Genomic DNA, 24,773 nt, shown 5'->3' with positions numbered 1-24,773 from the left:
AAGTTATCTTATCGCGTATTGAACAAAGTAACAAAATGCATGCTAGTCACGGTTTCCGCGATATATGGATCGATAAATGCTTGCATCTTATACGCATAAAAGTCGAAGCCCGGTTGCATATATAAGAGCGGCAACTTTCAATCCGGTTACACGATTATTTCAATTTCAGAAATTGTGCATTACGTTAGAACTTTCTAGAGTCTTTAACAGTGTGGCCAGCTCATCAGGACATTGTATCGATTACTTTTACGTAATGCCACGAACACCACGACACATCGCGCGGATCTGCATGAAAAACTGCACCGGCGATCATTTATTCTTCGCTTTACGTTCTAATTAATGAAAAAAAAAAAAAAAAAAAAAAAAAAAAAAAAGGACAAGATGAAAATCATCAGGAAGTGAAAACAAATACTCCTGCTTAACGCTCGATTTCATGCATATGCGCAGGCTTTTTCACGCATTTATAATCGCCATACATTGAAGCATAACTTCTTACGTACGGCACGCGATGCATCGCAATTATTGCTATTAAAGAACAATGCGACAGGAAGTGGAAAGGAGCGATCGTTCGATAGAAACGACACGATAGAAGCGTGAAGTAACGAGAAGTAACGGAGAAAGGCGAGAAAAAGTAGCGAAAAAAAAAAAAAAAAAAAAAAAAGAAGAAAAAGAAGGAAGGAAAGCTACAGAATTTTATAACACGAATACCTCGCGTGATTAAACTTTGTTCCGCGAGACCAGCACGGTACAGGCGTATTTCGCACGAACTCGTAAAAATTCCGGCCGGAAACAAAGAAATCAGAAGACGCGAAATTCTTCCAGGGAAATAAGGTTATATTTTAATAGAGGGATAAAACGGGAACCCGAAAGGATAAAGTGTCTTCGTATTACCGTTTTATCCCTCTTCTCTTATTCTGCCTTCTTCGGCAGTTAATATCTTTTCATTTTCATAGAAATGGAACATAATTCGTGTACCAGCATCAAAGGTTCCGCGATGCTCGAGCCCGCCAAAAGAAAATAAACGTGTAACCTTTTCTCACGGTCCAGCTAAGGCCACAGGAATGATATCTTCTTCAACGGCAACAAAGTTTCACCCGACGATGGTTTCCAACGACAGATACCCTCGGTGAGAATCGCGAGCACGTGTTTATGTCGTCGGCCATCTTGTTTCTGCGTCTTCGATACGCTGTACACTGTATCAGAAATCACCGGAGCGACCTCATCTAATTGCACGCGAAGTGATGACGCGCTCTTCTTATCGACTGTACTCGTCTCCCTCTCTCATTCTTTCTGCAACATCAAACCGTATCGGCCAATTTCGAGCGAAACGCGAGTCGAACAGTTTCTTCCTTCCTTTTTCAGCCTATTTGTTTCTCCTCCTCCTTCCTTTTACTCTTTCACGTTCACCGGCAATTCTTTCGTTTCGTCTTCTTTCCCCTCTCTTTCTCTCTCTAGCTTTCCCCCACTCCCGACGGACCTTCGACGCGAAGATCGAACTCTATCGAAAGTTCGTATCCAACGGTAAGGAATAAACGTTGCACCATGTTAGACAATTATTCAGCAATTTCTCATGTTTCGACGAGGCCCGTGATTAATTGTTCTTCCCCTTTCGACCAGATTTTTAACCACGTCGAACGTGGCGATAAAACGATATCGAGGAAAGAAAATTTTTATTAGAAAATGTAGCGTGATTTGACAGATTACCCAACGAGTGACGCTTTTACCAACCGGGAAACTGATTTATCATTGAATAGAACGACGGTTAACGACGGTTGACGACGTTAATGTAAGCACATAGTTCCAGTGAAACTGTGAGCCCGACTAAGTACAAAAGTGTTGCAGTTAATGCGAGTCATTTTCCTACACACGTATTCATCACATGTACGCTGTACATGTATTGCTAAAGTATACTCTATGTATCTAAAATTCATAATAACTAATAAACACGTATTCAATACCAGCGTTCATGCAGAAGGAACATCGGTGTATTACATGACCGACGCTGAAATATTCAGAGCTATTCATGATTCGACTATATGGAAGTGCATAGAATTTTCCTGATCTTAAATATGTATATGTACATTAATAGCGAATATAAAAACGATCTCAGGCGTCATTACGTAAAAACTGGTGTCGGAAAGTTCTAAACGCTTTTTATTCCAAACGTCAGCTGATAGCAAAACCATTATCACGAATCAATAAAAACGATCAAAAACACGGAATACACTAAACAAAAAAATTATAAAATGTCTAGTGTGTCTCTTAGACAATTTCGTAACATAGTTGCACAGTGTTGTAGAATTTTTTTAAGCACAATTAAAATTCTCTGATAAGCGCATGGATTCCGATTAATCTTAATAATATTCATTCGAGTAAATGCTATTTAAAATTGCAAATTTTTCGAGAAAGTATGTAAGAAAATTTTAAGACAAAGAATACTTTCTTTTGCAAGCTGAATGCAAACTTTAATAACTTATAGTAATTTTTTTATTTTTTATATTTCAATCACTCTGTTTAATAATAATTTTACAAATGTTTAAAATTATTTTATTTTTATTCATTTTTATTGACGATTTTCATGTATTCAGAACACAATTTTTCAACTGGTTTGTATTACCAAATTGATTACAATTTGTGTATATGTTTCGTACGAGCATTTTCACGTTTCTAAAATTGCTTTTTCAACGTACTTTATCATGCAATAATACAAAATTTAATTGTATTTTTCCGTGTCTACCGGTTTCGATTAATTTCTTTTCTGCTTTATTTTTTATAAGGTTTGTTGCAATTTTGTTAGGCCGTGTAGGTTGACTGGAATCCATCTTTAAAAAGGTCCACGTCTTGAAGTTATAGGTTACGAACTTCCATCAGGATGTTCTCTTTTATATTTTATTTTATCTTCTTAATAAATATCAAACAGCGACTTCTACTTAATATACGAGTATAACTTCGTGCAAAAACATTAGAACATACAAAATATGACAATTAATTCAAATTATCGGAGAAACTATTAATCTTTTAGAATTATATTCTTGCAAGGTAAGGATCCGAAAATAAATACACACCAAAAACTTATAAAAGTTACATTTGTACTATTGAAAAATTTTCTCCTTCTATTTGTTAAAAACTCTTTTGTTTAAAAATTATTTAATTCTTTTCTATGGTAAATTTTACTATATATTTAATATTCGAAACTATCAATTTGAATTAAATTGATACAAAATACAAAACTAATTTTTGCAATCAAAATCACTCGAATTTTTCATTAGTTTTCTAATTTCTTTTGCTGATAAAAACTATATTACAATTTTATCACATGAAGAACACGTTTATGCCTATTATTACAATTTAAAAAATTACAAACACCCATATTTCATAAAACTGAACAGTATGAAATAATATAAATACGATAGGAACACAGTTAATCAAAAAACAAAGAAATGCTTAGGAAAATTTTTTCCAATTTCTGTGCATGTCTGGTAATTTTATGAGAGACTGTGTACTGTAAATGAATCACTTAAATAACCGTTTTATTAACCTACAATAATACTACATTCGTGTCGGCTTACAAAAAGCGTGCAATGAAACAGATGGTTCCATAGTATTCTTCATATAATAGGTATTACTAATGCAGATACTATATCAACCTTAAGTACAAAGTATGCAGAAAAAGTTCAGTTCAGTTACAGTATACCAACAATTTAGTTATAAACCGTGATAAAGGGGCACCAAATTGATAATCATTTCAAAATATAATCCAAATTCCACAAAAATAGAAATTAAAAAAAAAAAAAACAGAAAAATAAATAAAAATAAAGAAAACTGTTATCTCACCTAATATTATTGATGTAAAAATCTGCTTCTCGTCAGACCGTTTATTGCACTTTTAAAGTTCATTCTCTGCAATCAGCGAACACAGGTAATCGGTGCTTGAAGGATAAAACCACAACTGTTGTAAAAAAGCACTATGTTACACATATATCTCAAATTACAATTTTCCGTGTCCATTCGATTACACAGTCTTACTGTAAAGTTATACACCTTTTATAAACGAATACATACTATTTTGTACCACGCGACGTGCACCAACCTCGAATCGCATTTGCGCGCGAGAACAACTGCGCGCGCGCGCGCGGTCAGTCGAACATGTTTGTATATGCGTCTTGTCTTTTTCCTTCACGTCACATGCACGCACACGGCGGTTGACAGACCAAACGATCAAACACAATAGATAGTCACTGATTATTAGTAAATATTATTTCTGTCACTTTATTCTACGTTCTAACCTCTAATGTTACACTGTCTCGCTGGCCTGTTGCTGATCCTCGTGTCTATTCGTCCTTCCGCTCGGTCGATAAAACGATTCGTAAATACGACTCAGGCGAAGATCACGAGTTCACTAGCAAACACTGCGCATATTCGTTTCGGGATATGAACTACAGACCGAAAAATCCGCGGGAAATAACGTCGCACATCCAGTTCCGCAAAAAGCATAACAACGCACATCGAGCTTCCGTCTGCGCGCCGCGCACTTTTGCACACGCGCACTTCGCTTGTCTTCTCTCGTGCGCCGTCTTTCTCGTGTCCACGTGTCACTCTATCCTCCTCCTACTTCTCCTTCTCCCCCTCGTGCATCGCGAAGCGGCGGTTCCCTCCATTGAAATACGTTACGGAACACGTTGACTCTCGCCTCTTGCCTCTTCGATCGACAATCTTCATCGAACCACGCGAGATCCCGTCAAATGTCTATAGCGAAAGTCTCTGAGCTGATCCACTCGAATCTCCTTTCCCCTCGGAAAGTCTAGCTTCTATGCTATACTCGAGAAGTGTGACAAGACGACAACGCACAAGAGCATGGAGAAACGTGACGCGTCCCCACTAGCGTAGCTCCATCGGCTGGAACACGGTTGAACAACGAAACGTGGCGTGATGATATTCATAGAAGAATCTAGGCGGTGAAACGTGGAAAAGTGCGAGTGAAACGAATACAACACTACCGATACGTTCGATGCGCACTTGCATGCGGTCCGTAACTCACTAAGAGTGCTGGTAGCAGCGACACGCCGACGAGATGCATGGTGGCCTGCGGGTACCGGCTGGGAGGGGGTACGTCCCTGGCACGGGGAGGAGACACGTTGGGCTGTCAGGAGAGCGAGGGGTCTTTCGTCGAAGAGTGGTGGTTGGACGTATGGAGGTGGTACGCGGGTTTAGATGAACGTCAAGCTTTTACGATTGAATCTATCCGACTGACGCGTTGATTCTACCTATGTGCACAGTGTACGTTATCGCCAATGAGCAGCTCGTCCGCGCTAGAAATGTTGCGCCTTTGAGTACATCATTTATCGTCAATAAACGACTTCGATGATCGACTAACCGCCATCGAAATAAACTTCGATCGGTATCTCTTTACCGGTAGTGCATGCTATACGAAACCGCGTGGAAATATTCCGATCAGCGTTAAGTCACGCGATTCGAGAAGGATGGCTTTCCGAATATACTACGAAGTCTATGAGTGCATTTTTCGCATAGTTTACTGATAAATCGAAGGTACTTGCAATCTATGTAATTCGTTATATTCGTGGCTCGTGTTTTCTCGTAGACGCTGAATGTAATCTCGGGAAATATAAAGTCAGATGAATAGCGACAGTGGCGGAAATGAGATACGCTAAGCCCTCGGGCGGAAACGCTTTAACGCGATTTAAAAATTCGCGCCACTCCTGGCGATTGAAATAAACACTGCTGAAGTCAAGTGAAGGATTAAATATATAATTTACAGGTTATGTTCGCGTACATGTATCTTTCGTTCGAAGTGGTGACGTTCTCATAACTTTTTAAGAAGTGATAGAGATTAAATATTGTATTAAATTATTACATCGACAATTCGAATCGCGTAAAATTTAATTTTCGTAAAAAACTTACTCCCAATAAAGAGAAAAATATTTCCTCTGAATAAAATTATTTTCTCTTCTTTCTTTTTTCAGAGTGAACAGGAGAAATACGGCATGAGAAAATTTCAAGTCGTGAAATGCAGGTTAGGATTTAGTTTTACACGAAGAAGCAATATGTTAACACCGTAGGCAATATTTCGACTCGTATAAGCAGTATACGTAAATATATGCAATACACGTAAATATTCCACGCCTATTTGCAGTATTTCACATCTGATAATACGAATAATAGACAAAAATGTTCGTCGCGTTTCACAAATCTTTCCTTTCGAATTTCGCTTTCAACGTTCAGATCGATCACGATAGATACGACAGACGTGCATTTTAACGACACAATTTACGCAACTTTTGCCGATTACACGAAGGCAGCAAACGCTATGAACGTACAACGGTGCGCGCGCGCGCGTGTGGTTGCAAACAAGCTGCAAGTCGTAAAACGAATCTCGCCGCGTAAAAACGATTTGATATATGTATACGAGCTTTATATTTAATATCCCTCTTTCCTTCGTTTTACATAAACGATGCCTTGTATTCGTACTAGCGTCCCCGCTTTATAGATAACCAAAGCACTTATAGCAATCGTTCAATGCGAAATAAAATATTTTATACATCTTTCTCCCAGTTTATGGACCGAGCTAATGTTTTTATACCACCATACGGATAAATATCGCTACAAATTTCTACATAAATCCTGATTCTTATCTTTTACCTAAACCCGTATAATTAACACGCGTGTCCACGCTTCCCCATCGAATTCGTGTCCCTTACGATCCAAATTTATGGAAACTATTTCCCGCGGTTACAATGCGAAACGCTGGTACTTCTCAATTTTTTAAGGCTGACGCGATACACGTCATTTGATCGCAATGAAAACAGGACAGGTCTCAATCATTGACGGGGAAAATAGGAACGTTGCAGGGGTGGACGTCGAGTCTGGATGAGTTGGAGATGAGGTTGGTGGTTGGGGTGAAATGACGATCGTAAAACGTCCTCGGAGTGGATTCGTCGTACGATAGCCAACGATAGATACGTGTGCACACGCGATATCCCGGAGGTACTTTACTTGCGGCTGAATTTACTGATTGAGCCACGACAATTGTCGTTGCGGTAGGAACGGATTTTACGCATTCTGGAGATGTCAATGACAGAAGCCTGGCAGAGCAACTGCGTCAATTTGTTTCGAACCAAATCGTAAATCATAGATACGAGTGATCAGTTTCGATATGAGTAACTAGAGACTGTTGATCTTCCAGAGTAGCTTCCAGCGTTCCTAACCTCTTAGGTTCCAGCACTGGGTCCTAGCAGAAGTCCATGCTGATCGACGAAACCTGGTGAAGCAACTGCGTCAACTTGTTTCCAGTTGAAAGGTAGATCGTAAATCCGAGTAATCGGTTTTGACATTTGTAATTAGAAATTTGGGATTTTTTAGGGATGTCGAAGGATGCTGAAGGATATCGTGGGCTTTGGACCTGCTCTTGGTTCTAGCAGAAGACCATACTGTATGCAAAACTTGGTGAAGCAACTATGTCAACTTGTTTCAAGATGAAAGGTAGATCGTAAATCCGAATGATCGGTTTTGACATTTGTAATTAGAAATTTGGGATTTTTAAAGGATGTCGAAGGATATCGTGGACTTTGGAACTGCTCTTGACTCCTAATCCCTTGCGCTGCGACGAGATCAGTTTGTCACGAGTTCGTCATGTTAAGTAAGAGACGCTGAGTCTATGACAGGAACCTGGTACAGCAACTATGTGAGTCTATTGCGAGTTGAATTGTAAATCGGAAGTCTGAGTGATCAGTTTCGATTTGCATATGTAATTAGAGACTTTTTATCGATATTGAAAAAGATCAAGTGGGTTATGAAATTCTTCTTGAGTCATACTTAGATGTGCTATAATGACGAATCCAGTTTAGCATGAGTTTTCATGCTAAGCCACATCGTGACGAGCTACATTCGTCATGCGACTAAAATTACACTTAACTGCTTTAATGCCGCGTGTACTAAATTTGGTACACGATCAGTATCATATCTATGCCAAGTGACGTTTTCGTTATCGATAAATAAATTATTGGAAGCAATTGTTGTCGTTATTACGCCTTGTAAAACGACGTTTACTATACATTTTCTGGCTTCGACGCGTACTGTAATGGTAAATAAATCTTTATAAATTTACCATATTCTGTATCGAGTATAATTCCTGATACACTGGGATAATAGAAAGCTTACTGCAAAATGGCTGGCCATCCCACGTACCAAGGGAAAAAACCATTGTGACAGCTATAAATGAAGGCTATTTTTCAGAGTATATTTATATTTCCAAGTCACACGTGACATATCACTTAACATAAATCAGCAATTGGTTCGTTAGCATTGAATTAATAATAATACAAATTTTATCTATTATTTATTAGTTGTTATTCCAAACTGAATAACATTTTATGCTCACATTTTCACCTTATGATATCCAATTGAGATTTCTGGCAATACTCACAGTTTTTCCCTAATGAAAGAAACATTAGCCCCTAAATTAAGTACATTTGCTTGTATCTTATTTCCCCTAACACACGTTCCCATTGATGAGAACTTGAGAATTCGCGTCATAGAACAATAGTAATCATCCGAAGTGGACAATTGGGGGAGCACGAATACCTCAGTGACTCACTGTGCATTTAAAATAAACATTTATCGCTGGACTTCTCTGCCGTCCGTTTAATACGCATCCTCGAATAGCCTCTTCGAGGACAAATCATCCACTTGGAGAACGCAACCAAATATTTCCCGCCATTTACATATTCACGTTGCAAAACAATGTCGGACATAAAACTACCGTCGATAATACACAGGAGATAAGTATCAGAGACATAGCCACGGTGATCAGCAGTGTCTCCCTGAAACGACGATACACGAGAACGTGCAACGAGCGTATATGCAACCTAGTGTAGCATATTTTCTCCTTCCTTTTGCCAAAAGCAAAGAAGGAAAGTAAGGAAACGAATCAAGCGACAAATACCATTCTGACGCTTAATTGTATACTTTCCTTCGCGTCGTACAAGACGTACAAAACTTGCGCCAACTTTTTCAGAGCTACCTTATATTTATGGAGTCAACGAGCTGGTTTCAGTTACTCGGACCACCCTGTATAACGCTTAACTTAATCACTGTAATTCAATGCGACGCGTATTTTTTTAACGGCCGCGTCGCAGCGAATGAACCTCGCGTTGCCGCGAATCGCAACACGAAGTTATAAATTGCTAGTAGCCAATGTCTGAAAGGAAGATTCGTTGTCTGGGCTGGGTTAAAATTTTTCGTGCCTGTAATGATGGCGCAGCGCATTCCGTGCAACATGAACGGGTGGGTAGGTTCGCGAAAAAACGAGAATTTCAACGCCTGACCGGATGGATATTTCGGCTGGGATGAAAAAATCCAGGTACCCGAACGACCATTGTTTAAACACTCTCGATCATTGTTTAGACGTGAAAGTATACGGAAAGTAAAATAACACGTTCTTGGTTAATTAATTAATATTTAAAGGTGCTCCAGAGTATCTTCGATTTGAGAAAAATCTCACGCTCAGTGGGCTGGATTTTACCTGGATTTCTCAATTATCGAAACTTTTAAACTTGATCAATGTTAATTTTATTTTGTTATAATTACAGTAAAATTTGTTTATTTTAGATGAACGTTTAATATTTATTGAACATTGTTAACGTGACATTGAAAAGTCTTTAGAAGAATATCGTATATTTTTCTTCGTTTGACTTTCAGGAGCATTAAATTAAAAATTTCGAAATTTCAAAACTCGATATCTGCTTGAGTTAGAATTCTTTCATAAAATTTTGAATAATTACAAATTATCGAAGCAAATTAACAATCTTGCATCCTTTGCACCCCTCTGACGGTGTAACTGGTACAAAGACGTTAATTATTTGCAATTAATTAACGTCATTTCTACCGATAATCAGAAAAATGAGTGAAAACTACCTTTTCGTGTGAGAATTTTTGCTTTCAAAGAGCTTCCAGTTGGAATAGCATACCAGAATCATTGACCAATCGAACAAGAAGGTTCTCAAAGTTCAATAGACCAACACAAATGTTATTTTAAATGCAGTAAATAGTCACGTCCCTTTACATTCCAAAGATTGCGAATTATCATAATTATTATGAGAAGGAATCACGCTTGCTTTATCCCGATTGACATTTCTAGCGTTAAACATCAAATACATGCCCTCTATGTAATGTCTTGAATATGCACATTGCACCGGCTAAATATGCATCAGATTACTTTATTAACAGGAGCATGATGGCAAGGCGTAAGGGAAGTCGTAAGTCGTGTATGTGCGCTACTCTTGCCTGCTGATAATGGAAATCTTCATCGTCATCCTCATGTACCGTTGGCAAAAATAAAGGAAGGTGCGTGCTGCACTTGATTGCAGGAACTAACGAACAATTTGCCGGGACCCTGTTCTATAAAAGTGTCCATTCGAGAGAAAGATGTTGAAATTAGCTGTTGATTAGCAATTCGGCTGACGCGGAGGACCCGTCAGGTGATCAAGAAATTTCTACTCTCGTTCCACGAAGGTTATAATCATCGAGGACCGTGTCCTGGTTTTAAGTATCTTACCCTTACTGTATCGCCGAGAGACGAAGACGAAGCGGAGGCAGGAGCAGAGGGTAAAGGAAGGAAAAAAGAAAAATGCGGAGAAAAGAGAAAATTCAAGCGTAGCAATTGCGATGGAAGGAGTGAAAATATGTATGGAACAGAAGGGGCGAGAGAATGAAATAAGACGCACTGGAGTAAATCGTGTTACCAAGAGATTCGAAAAAAGGAGAGGGTAAAAAAGTTAATGTTTTGCGGAGGTGTGATTATGAGCAGTTGAATCCTGTAGGAAAAAATATATGTCATTACATATGGCGATACTAATTGGACAACCTATAGCAGCAACTACATACATTGTTTAGTTTAATTACTTGGAACATGCATGCTTCCGTTTATGTACACTCATTGAAAATTACAATCATCAGCCAACGTGTTTTTACTGAAGCTTTGCCTTCTAGGAATCAACATTAAAGAACGTTGATGTTCTCGTTTTCTAGGTGATATGCTTAGTACCTTTCATTATATCTTATTAAACTGCATAAATTTCAATTTTAAATCGACCCTTAGTTATTTGCTGGCGTTTGCTGCAGTGCTGGCCTTAGTTATTTAACATCGCCACGTGCTCGAAAATTATCTTACGTATTTTTTTAATATTCTTGAAATTAATATTTTAACGTTTCACGAGGTCATTCGCAATTTTTCAAGCAATTCGAATATAGCCGTGAATATTTATACTCCATGATCTCAAAGTTTATAAATTTGTTATTCTTTAAAGTTTATAGATTTCAGAATATCATAATACAATAGAAAATCTAATTGTAAATTTATTTACAGCGCGCCAAAAATGGGAAACATGTTTTCTGCACAGTCTTTTCTTTAATTACTACAACTATAATTACTACTTAAATAATTACTACTTAATTACTACAATCAAACCTAAATATTTCCGCCTTTCCAGCTACTGAAAAGTACTGTTACTTTTGGCAAACTACATATTCCCATTTTATTTATTCTCATTCGCATTAATTGTTATTAAATACATAAACTGCGTTTAGATAAACCTTACAGGTCGGTAGTTTCAGTATTAAATTATTTTAATAATTTGCACTTTACAAATATATATACAAAAATTAATTTACAGTCCAAGATGTACCTAGTATGTATGTTTTATAACGCATAACGATACAAGCATGCACTAGAAAGTGCATATTGAAGAATGCTTACAATTATCCTTTCCTTGAGTGGTCGAGATTTATACATAACCTCACTTTTATGACACGAGAAGACAAAAGTCACGAACTACGCAATAAAAAGAAAGTTACGTGCATGCGTCTGAAGCATACTATTGAAAATGCGTCTACAAAGTAATACTTAAATCTCGCGTGCGTTTAAACAATTCTATTTCGGTATCGCGCGGAATTACGCGAAATGAATCGCGTCTGCTAATCTTCTCTTTAGTTAGAAAATTGCATCGTACGCCGAAAGCCAAAGGTTACCTAGAACTTGATCAAACTGACCCGATTATCCGGCTGAAGATTGCGAAACGGTCTTTATTACCAAAGACACCGATCGCTGAAATGCTTCATAATTTATCCGAAAAATTATAGGTGTCTACTATTCGTTTTGCCCTTACTTCATTAATAACCACGTTCGCCTGTTTCGCTGTAGCAGATTGTAGTCAGATTCGTAATATCTGCGTTTAACCCGACAGTAATGATCCCACGTCAAAATTGCCGTTGCATGTTTCCAGTCCTCAAAATGAAGCCTGTGGAGAAATCGATTACAATGCGCACAGAATCTGCAGGTATCCCCTGTTCTTCCTTTTTCTCAAATTCTTCTCGAAATCCTTCACGCACTCGCATTCCTCGTGCCGTGGCCTTTGTTTTTGCTATCTCGTACCACACGAAATTCTACCTTTACCAAAAGTCACGAAATTCACCGGCGAATTTCGCCTTTTATTTTGCATTTTTCCATTATTCCAAATTCCACATCCGTATATCTTTGCTGGGTAGTAACCGAGACTCGCCTCTGGAGCAAAGGGTTAATTGTTGTTGCAAGTACTGTGCAGAATTCAAGAGTTTGCGGTGGTACAAAGATACGAGAATATTCTGCTCGCTGGATCTGACTCCATCTTTGATATTTCTGAAATTTATGCTTCTTATAGTAAGCAATAAAATAGTACAAGGATTTGCAATACAGGGACCCTTTTTATGTTATATAGTTAATATTTTCTGTGTCTATGTCTATATTCTATGTCTACGCCAGTGTAATATCTCTTCATCTCGTTTGGTCCTGACATGTTTCGTTCATTCTCCTCATTACACGATATAATAGAAAATTATGCAAGAATATTTGTCACAAAGATATGTTTCTGATAAGATTTTAGATTCAATGATAAATAAATTAATTTTTCTACGCCATGTTTTATTTAAAGCGTACAGTTTGTTAAATAAGAAGGTATAAGCGATGAAAGGTATAGAAAGTGTATAAAAATTTCTTCTTGAAATTATAATAAAAGCACGATGCGTGGGGTACACGTGTGCCCCACTGGATATCACGAAGGTTGATATTATATTTGTCTTCTCGATTTGTTTTCTCACTCCAGCTTTTTTCGCGTCCTTTTTATGTCCTCCTTTTATGTCCTCTTGTTTTATACTCAACTTGTGTTTGTCTTCTGGCGACCATGCCTTTTTCCTCTTTTCGCATTCGTTCGTTCCCTTCCACTCTTACACACCATTTGTAGGGGTTACGTGTTTCCTTCCCCGCAGTAATTCTTTCTACTTACCTTTTGTATCTTTGATACCTATAAACGACCAATACATAATTCCTCAGGTACGCGTGTATTACTATGCGTACACGAGTCCTCGTCAAGCTAGCGCGCATGTGCGCGTGCATCATGCATGCATGGACGTTCGAGGATGCGTTTCGGAAGCAACGCATTTTCCACCTCTTTTTCGCTTTTATTTCCCCTCTTTCTCCGCCGTTTCGTTCCTTTTTCTCTCGTCCTGCTTTTTCATCCAATCCCTCTGCATTGCACGTAATTTATATTGCACGTATGACTCGTTTCGACCACGTGCAAGTTGCATATAACGATAAACAATTCACCTTGCAGATTTTTTATCCAGTTATCTTTATTATCTCCTTATACTTCGCTTTCGACAATGTTAAATTACGTTGAAATTGAATACCTCGTTCTTGAAAAGAAATTACGTTAGATACTTTACAAGTCTAGTAATCGTTTTCCTCGTATTAACCAAATAAATTCGTAACATATGCTTGTTTTATTTTTAAGAAGCACGATGTTATATTTCCCATAGTTAGAGAATATAATCATCAAGAATGACATTGAAATATATTCATATTTGTTTAAAGTATTTTTTAAATAACGATAAAATTGTGGATCTAGTGCTCTGGTTCTAACCTAACCTAAAATTCAGCCCCGCAAGGGGTAATTAGGTTATGACACGTGTAATTCGTCGTTAACAGAAATATCGAATAAAATGGCGACACCTCTGTGCAGGGCACGTACATGGAATATGTAAAGTCGGTCGCTCGTGAAATTCGCTTTAAACGAAACAGTTTGTTTACACCCAATGTACACGTGTGTGAGCGCCTTGCGTGTGACGAAATATGTCGTTCGGCCAGCTGTATTTTCCAGGGAATGTATTCTTCTGCGACGTGTCGTCTCGTTTTATCTCTTTGGACGACGTCGGGGGAAAAAAGTCGACGAGGCTCGAAGCATCGGTTGTTCGTGTGGGCAGTGCTTATTTTCTGTAGAATTTATACAAATCAGGGTCGAAGTCCTGTGGATTAACGTGAATCGCTTGTGTGGTGGATTCGCTACGAGATTATGTTCCTTGTACTCCTGTCAATACTAGACGCACCTCAACGGAACCGACTTTTAGACGATCGCTGCTGTGCATTGGAATTATTGTTGATGCCGGGAATCCGTGGAATACTAAGCAATCGGAAATGTGCAGAATGTTCTTTAATCCGTTGCCTGCAGTGTCTAATACGGTGTTCATGCAGCTCTAATTTAGCGCAATTTTAAGTAATTTCGTACTCTTTGTTGTATTTATTTTTAAATAGGAAATATGATTGAATAGTTTGCGTTATTGTGGAACGATATTTAATATTTTTATGGGAGCTTGGTATAGCAATTCCGTGGCGACTATATCGATGAAAATTGCGTAGGTATATTATAGAATATTTATAATTAAATAATTATAAAAAGAAGTATAGGACAGGTAAATATAATAATATATCTAAGAAGAGTTTAATAGAGGATAATATCGTCGAATAACAAATGCTTTTCGCGAAATTTTGACGGGGTAAATATATCACCCATAATTAATTCGAAAAGTTCAGATAAATATTTTTATCGCTGTAGAGATTTTTTATGCCACCATCTCATTACAAGCTTACATTGTGTAATTTTATTCCACAGAAATTTTATCCAAGTTTAATACCTATTTCCAGCTGCTACTGATGACCAATTTAAATAAGTAATAACCATATTCTCCGCATCAATCTTCATTAGAGCTAGCATTCTTGTAATTATGAGTACGTATTTTTATATTGTTAATATGCGTTTGGGTAATAGGAGGTACATATTTCTGTCTTGAAGTGCGCATTTACATACAGGCAGTGGAATCTTTCATACTTTATGCTTCCCTGCATTCATACCTATGTATTTTTGTGTCTTCAAACATACTGCGTGCGTTATTCCCTCGCAACAGTGACAAGTATCATATTTACGCCAGAGAATTTGCATATTTTGTCCAATTTATTTCGAAAATAGTTAAAAACACGAGAAACAATAAAAGAGGTATTACGAATACGTAAGAGGGGTATTTTCGAAACAAGAATCGCATAAATTTCCCATATCTGAAACAACGTATAACGAGCAACAATATCCATAAAATAAACGCAGCATAGAAGCTAGAACGAAACGATACTGCAATAATAAACATCCTGGACCGGAAATCGCATTTTGGCAATTGCCATGCTAACTTCCAGGCTAAGTAATAAGTCCACTTGCTTAACTCGTACATGTTTACAATGTAATTACACGGGACGCTTTTGCAAAGCTCCATGAAACCGGTGTGTAATAGGACGGAAGTCGCCTAACGGTTAGCAGTGATTAATCCTAGACCGTTACTACTTCGCTACTTGTCGTCTGATGCAATGAGATAAATCAACGGATAGCGAACCGACGGAAAGAAGCGTAGAACCCTGCTCGAAATGAAGAGAACCGTCGCGCAGTAGCGATGAAATTTTATGTGGAATCCATTGCCAAAAGTTATATCCTCGTCGGAAAGCGCAGCGTGCACCAATGTTATTCGGTTCCTCCTATTGTTGCATAAAAATCCTTATCCGTACCCTCGAGAGGCATAAACTGTAAATCATCGGGCGCTGTGTACAAAATTAAAAGTCTCCGGATGTTTTATCGTCGAATAAAAACATTCTGCGAATCAAAACTCCCATATATTAACACTGAAACTGCCTGTAATACACGTAGCCAAATACGCTATACACGAATGATATCGTTGAAAATAAATCTCTTTGCCTGAATAAAAGTGATCAATTTTGTGGAAAATGGTGTGTTTGAGCTAATTGTGAAAATAAAATTTCCAAGGCCAGCCATTTTTATTCTTTGGATAATTTTAATTTTAATTTTCGGTGTTCATATAATAGTTTTAGTAGTACCGGTACATTTAATGCCCTGTGTTATACATGCATATTCATCTTTGACGTCGTAGATCTTAAAATAGCGAGTTAGATAATGAAAGTAAAATAAAGTAGTGGGTTGTCGAAACCGATTATATCGTGAAATTACAAGTCTCGGGCATTTCCATGTCGGGATAAGGGAGAGGTGCACCGATGACAAATTATGTTTGTAGAAATGTACAGCATTATAAATACCTAAGCACGGCAAATTAATATTGGCGAAGTGGACGAACAGCTGACAGAGTAGATAAAGCGCAATAGGAATGATGAAAAACGGATATTATAGATTCTATATGTTTAAAACTTTACACTTGCACTCGTGTTCCGACGAGCAGAACGATTACGTGCACGAAAATATTGCACGCAGTTTCAATTTCTTCTCGTACTAACTCCCGTTATTTTTTGCAACCGAGAAGGCAAATTATAATACGCTTCACATACGATTGCATTAGAAATACGTGTGTTCGTTATGACCTACTATCGAGATACAGATGCATACATCAACGAAGGAACGATAAATGAATTATTAAGAGAATTGAGACTCGTGATCTCGAGATCCCAGAAAAATAATGATCGAAATATCGAATTAGAAGTTTCAGAGAGAGAGATTCGAGAGGAAGAGAGAGGATAATCAGAGATACGTATGTAGATACACGTAAATAAAACTGCGCAATGATCCAAAGATGCTGTATCTATGCAGCTATGTCACCGATCAAGTTTAAACACTGTATCAGACCCAACAAGTTTATACACTGTCCTAACCTGCACTTGGCAACTGTGTCTGGCACCTGTTCGCCCGGTTTTTACATTCAATTGTATCAATTATATCATTTATATCTTTGTATTATTTTTGGCACCGCTACTGCTGCAGTTATAAAGGGAGAGCGGAACACTGCGCTATCAAAATACTTGGATCATTCTCAATTATTTACCCATTCCTCTTAACGTCCACTTTTTGAAGCTGCATACTTCACACTGTACAAAATTAGTTCTTGAAGAATGCACCTTCATTGTTAGAATGACGGTACAATACGGTTTATGTGGCATAACAATTTTTGGACAGAGCTTTTCGAAACGATTGGAAATTTTTAGTTATTAAATACACAGTAAAAATATATTTTTCATAATTATTAACTAGGATAACTTTATTAATTTTCTAATAAATTTAGAATATTTATTAATAATTTTTTAATATCGTGTTAATACAAGAAATTTCTTCGCTATATTCGAATAAAATTATAATATTGTAGTCACACTAAATTAATTACATTATTCAATAACTCCCATTCTCTTGAGTCATGATCACAATTATCATACAAGTATTTGGTATCATATGCATATTGCATTACATCAAATATCTTTCTAAATTCGACATTTGTCAAAAATTCTCAATTTTGACAATTTTATACCCCTCTTTATACCCCTAATAAATATAAAATTGAAGAAAAGTATTCTTCGACTCAAAACTGTCCATTTTTCCCCCCACCACTAACCAAAACCCCGATCTTCGTTAAAATCCCCAAGAAAAGTTCATGAAAACCAGCATTCGACCTTTTCCTTTCCTTCTCTCAGGCATCATTGACACGCGTTCTGGGATTCGAATCATTGCCACACACGATGCTACTCACAGATTATAAATGGCCACGAACGAGCGCGAATCTTTGTTTCGATTACAGTCGTACTCGCGAGTGGAATAAGATGCGCGAGGGAGATTTGGGAATAGGCTTGACGAAATGGGAACTTCGCGCCAGGCGAATCTCAGCAATTGCGATGGTTAAAATGGCGAGCTGCACGGCGACAAAGTATTACTTTTCCGTGGCGGCCCGGCCGGACTGGCATGGCGATCACCTCGGATGTTGACCGCGTTTTGCTCCCGACTGTACCGGCAGAAATAGCGGGCCGCCGATCGGATCGTATGTGATCTCGTTGCAGCGTGGCTTATACGTTGCATGCGCGAGAAACGCGATGTGCGTGGATCGTCACAAAGTATATACGCCGTGCAACGGCAGAGTACGCGTCTCGTAAACTATTTTAGAGCTCGCAAAATGCGTTCCAAACGGCGCGTGTCTGTTTTGCCCACTGAACACGACACGCGCTCGACAGTTACCGCGAGACGTTACTTAGGTGAGGTCGCTGCAGTCCCTAGTTGGAAGTTCAACGATGTTTTCGATTGTCACTCTCAGAGTGTCGTTCTGTGACCGACTGCGATCGGTCACTCTCTTTCACTCTTCTCTTTTTCACCTCCTGCTCATTTTCCTCCCGCAGAGTGCAAATTTGGTACAGCACTGCAGAGGGATATACCGGGGTTGTAAATTAACACTTTGCACTTGAGAGGTGATTTTCAATCGCCATTTTATCAGATTCTAAAGATGGATGTTAATTGATATATCAAATTTTAAATTATCCAATGTTTGTAGAATGTGCATGGAATGTCGGAGTAAAATAATTCTACGTCGCAATTTGCATATGATTTCTGATTTACAGTTTTAAATGTATCCTCGGCTTTATGACAGAATGTCTCCGAATGACTATTTTTCTGTAACGAAAATATGGCCGAGTACAAGAGGTTAAGCCATCGATAAGTGGCACCGACCGATGTCGCACTTGGAGTCGTGCGTGACCATTGTGGTTTAGGATTTGTCCGATAGAGGAATGACAGGCTATGGCAGACGGTATATTACTCGCTAGTACGATGCTGGGGGAATTAATCATTGTTTTAACAAACTCGATCATCTCAACGAGCGCTAATAGTATTTTCTTATTAATTGAAGTTGGCAAGCGTGGAAAATATATCGTAATACGAGTATAATTTATTGTTTCAATTTATCGCGCTGTGAGCTATATCAAATTGAACATTTCTTCGCACTGCACTCGTTGAGGGTTCGAGTGCTTATCTGTTTATATGTCAATTTACACTTCCGACACGCGAAAACGTTCTCGCTATATCGTGGTTACTATAGTCCTATAGATTACTGTAGTAAAATGTATCAGATAGGCGAATCGAAGTATGCGTAGAGATTAGGGTTGAAACGATATCAGCGTTAATTTGTTGATGCGTAAAATATCGATTATCGTGGTACGTATATCCGAGAATCTTTAAGCAAACAGAATTTCAGCGATAAACATTTTATCACTATGTATGGAGCGCAACTGCAGTTTAAAATTGCATTTCGAAATTATTTCCTCGTACTATAGTTCAGAAATTTACGTAACACGATGGATCATAGCTGAAATTGTAAATATCGCGTGCAGTAGATTTCTATGATCTACAAATTGTCGGGTTAAAAATAATTACATGCGCGTAATTAGTTATGCTGCATCACGTGTAGTAGTACTATTGCGAATATTGTAGCAATCTGTTGCTAACTTAACCTCCTCTTATCTCATTATCCCGTGTACATTCGTAACCTCTCGAATGTACTTTCGAGAATATTAGAAGGAAAATTTTACGGAGAACACGTGCACGATATCCCCTGTGCGATATTTTAATTTTTCCCGCAGTACCGCGAAAAATTCCTATCAATAATCTTACCGATCAAAGATGGCGCAGCTATACACGCACGTGTCTTTCCTCCGCATGATCCCATAACCTCGAAATTTAATGCAATTAACGCCGCTCGAGCAAATGAGTTTAACAGAATCAGCTAGTTGCAGGATTAATATTTTTATTCGCAACTGAACGATATCGTATCTCAGCCATGTTACACTTGACCGTCGTCTTAATCTACGAGCTTTACATAACACGATTCAATTAATGGCTCAACTTAAACGATGTTGGTGGTAGGTTTCGTGGTACACAAATGAGAACGAGTCTTATCGGAGACTGAAGGAGCGATAATGATAATTAGTTTCCATCGGTGTATATTCAGAGTTTAAAGTTACATCCATGGCAATAATCGCTTCCGATAACCAATATTGATAATCTAACAGGGAAGGGTGATTATACATATTACCGGTATTTAAGATTTTCATTTTAACAGATGGCTTCTTTTTATAGAAACTGGTTCGCCGTGATTTGCATGCAGCGAATATATTAGTTCATTCCTAATGAAACCACGATGAATCGCAATCGTTATTACAATCTTAAAACCTATTCCCATCGCGGACCACATTTTTCTCAAGATTCCTCTACGACTCGTATTATAGAAATTAAGGTAAACTATTAAATTAAACTGTTTTATCAAAAATTGCGACTCTCTCGTCCGTTTACGAGCTTAAGGCCTAAGCCCAAAAAGATTATTAAGCCAAAAAGTATAGAAAATATATTCGTCGGTTAATTACTTTTTTAAATTTGGTTACACAGTTTTTTACCATTTCCTTCGTCTTATTTTTATACAAATTGCATATTATTAACTCCCTCCCCCTGCCAATAATTTCATGATTCATGGCTTCTGGTCAGGGATGCCACTACAAAGTCCCGACTGGCTACTCAACAGCGTTTCGAGGTAAAACGATTCTCCAATTTTTTTCTTGTATGTTTCTTTATTCGTGTCAGTCGGTATCGTGGCGGATGATCAGTCCGGGGGGAAGAGCGCGCGCGCCTCGGTCCCATACACGCCTACGTGTTCGCTGACAAGTATATACGCACTCGGTCGCTGCATTCTCGCGCAATGCTCATCGGCGTGCACACAACAATCTCGCGATTACGCGCGTGTAAATACTAACACGCATGCAACATCGTAAATTGCTTCGTGCCCTGGAACAAAATACCGTGCTGCGGTTTATACGTTCATGTCGTTGTTACGTCGAGGTTTTTGCCCGTGCTGCCACCGTCTTAGGTTACAAATTCTGCAGGTATTTCTCCTCTCCGTCACCGTGCCCCTTTTTCTCTTTTTTCGCCGCCTGTTCGCGCGTCTACCCTCTTGTCCTCGCGACTCCGGCATTCGTGTCCTTTGGTACGTCGATTGCCTCGTTTTCGGCTGTTCCACGTAACCTCGTGTGTTGCCAGTCGGGACACGAACAGATTTCTCATCGATCCCCGTGAAATCTCATCGCCGAACGACCGAGACCCCCAGACCGGAGCACACGAACGCTTACGTCCGTCCCCCCCTCTCTCGCGACTACCACCGGTCTGCCAGTTTTTGCCAACAGCTTTTCGTATTCCAGCGATCAAAGTTCGAGGGTTTGCCCGGTTTTCTGGTAAGTGCAACGACATCGTAACCCAGACAAGTGGTCGAGCCACGGGTATTTTTGCAAGGCGAAACAGCATTGGGGTGTCCGAAGGGGGCAAGAGCCTCGGCTACGTGCGTACTCGACGAAGTAAAAAGGCACGAAAGAAGGTACCTTAAAGAGAGAGAGGGAACGGGCCGAAGGTGAGAGAGAAGGCGTGCGAGGATGAGCACACGTCGGCGTGGAAGCCGGTCGTACGAAACAGGCGAAAAAGGCGCAATAAGTCGATCGGTGTCTGGAGCTTGCCTTTAGCAGATCGCTGTCTTGTACACGTTGTAAATGGTAATCGTCGCGATTCGATGCATCAAACTTCCAGCCGGTCTTTTGTCGCGTACCGTGGTGGGCAGTAGGGTTACTACAAAGCGTTCCAACGAATGCTACGCCAATGCACGCGCGCCGATGTTCGGCTGGTCTCGCAGTGTCGGTCGTTGCGTGTTTCTTCTCTGCCTTGCCCCTTCTACGCGCGTCTCTCTGACCACCTTAAGATTTGTTCATACGACGAACGTCGACGTTCACGCGTCGTGCTCGACCACGCGAGACGGATATCTCGCACGCTAACGAACTCTGTTTACCGTGTATTGTGGATCGGCCGCGTCGGTAAGCTAGGTCGCGAACGCGTGGCGGGAGCTCGAGCGGCGTGAAGTTGGCCGTTTACGCGGAGCGCTGTGAACCGAGCCTAATTCAGCCTGCCGCCGTCACATCGAATGCTTCCACATCGTACGTCTCCTCGCCGACAAAGTAGCAATGTTGTATTCGGACTTATTCCATACCATTCATCTTCCTCGGAGCTAAACTCTCCATTCAGTATTGTAGTTGGACGAAGATATCGAACATTGGCGTAGGCAGTCGAATTCCCGTGCATTCGAATCGTATGCGAGTCACGCGAGCAATTCCTGCTAACGTTTATTTCGTTTTAATGGAAATCGTGACGAATTGGGCGGGAGTAAAAAATGCTAAACGGATTGCGGAATATTTATGAACGAATCGAGTGTAACACGCTGATTGAATCATCCGTGATATTTTTGTTTTTTTAATGTCGTGTCACTTGCGAGTTACGCGTGTATTTACATACCCGCGTGCTTCTTATTTTCTTCCATTCTTCTGTCAAGCAATTTTCGTTTGCCAGATCTCGAATAATAATTAATATTTCACGTTTCCGAATCACTTTTACAACTAAGCGGCGTTTCAAAACGTGTATTTAATTTTTAAGTATCGTAATAATAATTTTCCTATCAGTCAACCCCCTATATATTTTCACACGTCACGCTGTCCAAACTAACACGAAGCAGATAGGTATCCATAGAAATAAATTTATTATCGAATAATAGTAATTAATATTTCACATTTCTGTATCTCTTTTGTAACTTAACATCGCATTTATTATTCACGTGTCCTAATAATAATTTTGTTATCAACCCCGATAAACGAGGCAACCAACTCCTTATATATTCTCAGATGTTACGCTATCCAAATTAACACGAAGCAGATACGCTTCCCAGGTATTTATCCCAGCAACCGATTATCATTACTTCTCCTTTCCTGTCATCGCGATGAAAACGTTTAAACCTGCAATACCCAATTAAAAAAAGAAAATTCTTAATTAACACATCCGATAGTCCCCTTAGATGCCAGTTGTAATAACTAGAATATTACGTAGTTGGTGTACTTTAAGGCCCAATTTGCTGCTCCTTTTTCGTCATCAAGTAACAAGTTTCCAAACGAAGTGCACACTGGGACTCCGTTATGAAAATCATTCTGTCCGCGAGCCCCTTGACCGAACCGATTCCGAGTGACACGTGCGGTAATTATCTCGGGACACTGGTGTATCAATTAACGCTTTTGCCGTAATAACTCGGATTTTTTTCCAGTGGTCCCCGTTCGTTCCGTAACTCCGGAGCGTGTTAGATTCAGCCTGGCAAGTCGGGCCAAAGTATTCGTGGTGCGCGTTTCGTTTTAATTAGAAACACTATATCCTTATACGGCTGCAAACCGGATATACAAACTCATTTCCATCGCAAGGCCATCATTTTTACCGACAATTAACCTTGCTATAATCACTTTCGAAGATGCAAAAAGTTTTCGACGTTCACGGGGCCCGTGATGCTATCGGTGGAAAAAGTGAAAGCTGCGCGCGTCGGGCCGGCGGAAAAACAGGGACTGTCGCGAAATAAAATTGAAAAACGATAAGGCAGGATATTGCAAGTTGTGATAAAGTGTAATATCGTAATAGCGCCACAAAACGAGATACGATGCGTGAAGTAATTCGCGAGGGAATATTAAATTGTAATAGATTAAAACGAGTAAATTAAAGCGAGCGAGGCCAGCAGACGGATGAATCTTAACTGTAGGAAGTACGATATTACGCGTATCTTTACTGTCAGTGAATTAGACGGTTTCAGTATTCTTTACGATACGGACAGTTTTTCGAGCTTGCTGTATAAAAGCATCGAAATTTGATCGATTATAGATGCCCGGCAAAAAGCATGATAGATGCCTGGCATTTTTACCTGGATTATCTTCGTTACTATTTTTATCCGTTTATACCTGTTTCTTGTAGTAGTTGGGCTATCGAGGAACTTTTTCCAATACCTTTATGGTTAGCATGGCTTGTCGAATCATGTAGGAAATGAAATTTTAAGTCGGTATATTTTATATAATTTTATTGCATCTTATATAATTTTAATTTCCTTTTTTCCATTAAATCGAGTAATATAAGTGGATTGCGTTCTACGCTTTTTTCTCGTGTAAAATCTCTCTGTCGTAAAAATTTTCGTTCGTGGAAAGTCGATCATTTTGATTATATATTAAGAATAGTAACGGATAAAAATTATCTCGTTAAAATCTACTTATTATTTTTACAAGTTTGCAGAAAAATTTCAGTTTCCATCGTTCACGTGTACTATGTTTACAGTGCTAATTCATTTACTATTATTTCACATTTATTTCATTTTTCCTTCTATTTATTACTGATAATAAATATTAATAACTCGTAATAATATTCCAAATATTATATTAATTTATTTATAATATCTGTAGATACGCATTACTATTACTATTTCCGGTATTAATTACTTGTAGAGAATTTTTATTAATCGTGTTAATTCCAGGGATTTTAATCAGCCTGTTAATTAAAATCGATCAATTATCTGTTTTCTCAGCGAGAAGCGAAGGTGAACAGATATTTATCATGGAATTTCACTGATAATATTAGAATCGTGCAATATATTCCCCAATTTCCTGATCATCCGTTCGACTGTGCAGTTCGATGCTCACGATACTCCAGCCTAAATCAAACAACGCAATGAATGAAACCGCAATTGCATTGTCC

At 38.8% G+C, this 24,773-nt stretch overlaps 1 protein-coding gene across 2 annotated transcripts in view; it reads right to left on the bottom strand.

Annotated features, from left to right (window-relative positions):
* dsx (transcription factor doublesex) overlaps positions 1 to 5,426 on the bottom strand; it is a 223,217-nt gene extending 217,791 nt beyond the window's left edge. Inside the window, exon 1 of one of the 2 annotated variants that reach the window (XM_017900020.1) lies at positions 3,835 to 5,426. The gene's annotated coding sequence lies outside the window, so the exon portion shown is untranslated. The remainder of the gene's footprint in view (positions 1 to 3,834) is intronic. The other variant, XM_017900019.1, reaches the window with a different exon arrangement.
* Positions 5,427 to 24,773: the final 19,347 nt, after the last annotated feature.

Source organism: Eufriesea mexicana, unplaced genomic scaffold (assembly GCF_001483705.2).
Source record: "Eufriesea mexicana isolate 0111107269 unplaced genomic scaffold, ASM148370v2 scaffold1028, whole genome shotgun sequence".
NCBI lineage: Eukaryota > Metazoa > Arthropoda > Insecta > Hymenoptera > Apidae > Eufriesea > Eufriesea mexicana.
The sequence above is the reverse complement of the archived record's forward strand: the minus strand, read 5'-3'. Positions and strand labels throughout refer to the sequence as shown.